Here is a 2,053-nt window from a genome sequence, read left to right as displayed (position 1 = left end):
TATACTATTCCTTGAAACGTCCTGCTGACAAAAAATGAGCTGATATCCTACTCATTCTGGGATTTTTTGGATGTTCTTCCCTTCACACACACACACAAGGGGATGGGGCTCAGAAGGACTGGCAACATATCCCTGCCGCGGCGTAACCGGTTGGAGCCACCCTCGTTATGCATCAAACTACTTATGAATCTTGAAAAATTTTCGCAAAGTTTGTTTTCATAGAGCATCATTCACTGTAAAGTTAGGACTCACTTTGCTAGTCATCGAGAAACCCGCTTTTTGTTTTCATGAGGCTTCAGGTATCTGCGGTGTTAAATGCTGGACCGGGCTTCCTGTAGAGACTGGCTCCTCCTCAACAGAATGGTCATCACTGGACCTAAAGCAATTAAACAATTAAAAAATAACACATAATCATACACTGAGAATTGACCTCAGCTTACTAGATATATCCAGCTTATACTGGTGAAGTTATTAGACTTCTTTGACAGTAATTTTTCAAGTTTAAAAAAAACATTGTGAGCAATGTTTCCAGATTTCCCATTCTGGTGCTCTGCAACTGAGCAGAGTTTTACCACCTCCTAAAATGGGAGAAATACCAAAGCACACCTACTACCTAGGAAGCAGCTCTTTCGCATGACCCACTCGTAAACATTGCAGCAAAAACCTCATACATTTTATTAAACTTCATCCCAAAACGCCCATTTCAAGAGAAGCAAAATATGTCAGAAGTTAAAAAAAAATTTAAAAATTTACCACAGTATTTTAAAACCATGTCTGAAAAATTAAGTTTAACATATTTGAAACCATGTCTGAATCTCGTAACTGCAGTTGGACTCATGCATCCAAAAGTTCTTGTATAAGATCAAGGCCTACATGGTAGCAAGTCTAAACCAGGCAACTCAGACTCAGCCACCTGATTTTACACCATACCCTGCTCCAAAACCCTGCAGCTATTACAGAAATCCAAACATTTTAAAAGCAGTAGGAATTAGACAGGAAACTCACCCTTCCCAGCTGACTGACGGCTTGAGCGTTGGCCTCCTGCCACACAACAGCTCAACGCATTTAAGATGTGGATATTCCTGGGTTGTTATTACTTAACATTTATGCAGCAGAATAACATCTGTGTTGCCAATCCTTGTGACCACGTTTTTAATCTTACAATAATTGCTAATTTTCTTCAATCCCCAGCAAAATCTACTTTGTCCCAGCGAGAGCCTGATCACCAAAACCAGCAACTCCACCAGTAGCCAGCACAACTGGATATCCTCAACCGAACACATCGGCCACAAAAGCTGAACTCATCCAGGAAGGCAAAAGCCAACGGTGTCAGTGTTTGATCTTCAGTTATTTTCACTCCTAGACTGGCTGTGCCAAATTAGGATACCCCCTTCATCAAATCAGCTATGTCTTCTGACACCAAAGTATTTCATAACTACGTTTTCAGCTCAAAATAATAATGGTGTTTGAGCTAGACCAATACAGAAGGCTCCCTGCTCCAATACGTACAGTCCTGCATAGAGATTTGAATTTTTCCCCAACAACTAAAAAAACCTCAACCTTTTATTTTGTTGCATTAAATTCTTTGCACCTGAAAACAGCATAAGGAGATGACTATGGCACTTTGTTTCCTCCTATACTATTTAAGTTGCCAATGAGGAGAAAACAAAATAACACTATAAGGTGATTTATGTTCCTATAACAATTCCTTGCCTGTAACCTCATATTCTTTCTTAGAGTAGTGCCCAAATATTAGTTACAACCATTTGGAAAAGTCACAGTAAAGGTGTTATTTTCACAGAGCAGTTAACCTGGAACCTTAACATCACACCTTTCTGAAAAGGTTTAGTGTTTGCCTAGCTAGAAATAAAACTGTTATAGCACAAGATATTCAGTAGTAAGGAATCAGCACCTTGAGACTCCTATTTGGACACTCAATTTCCTATTTTAATCCTTTATTTTGCAGTAAAAATGTGCAAACAGAAGCAGACCGTGGTTTTAAAGTGAAATCTACTTCATTAAGGACAGCTCCACAATGCAGAGGAGGAAAAGT

Source organism: Mesitornis unicolor, unplaced genomic scaffold (assembly GCF_000695765.1).
Source record: "Mesitornis unicolor isolate BGI_N332 unplaced genomic scaffold, ASM69576v1 scaffold6485, whole genome shotgun sequence".
In the NCBI taxonomy this organism is placed as follows: Eukaryota; Metazoa; Chordata; class Aves; order Mesitornithiformes; family Mesitornithidae; genus Mesitornis; species Mesitornis unicolor.
Note: the sequence above shows the minus strand (reverse complement) of the source record.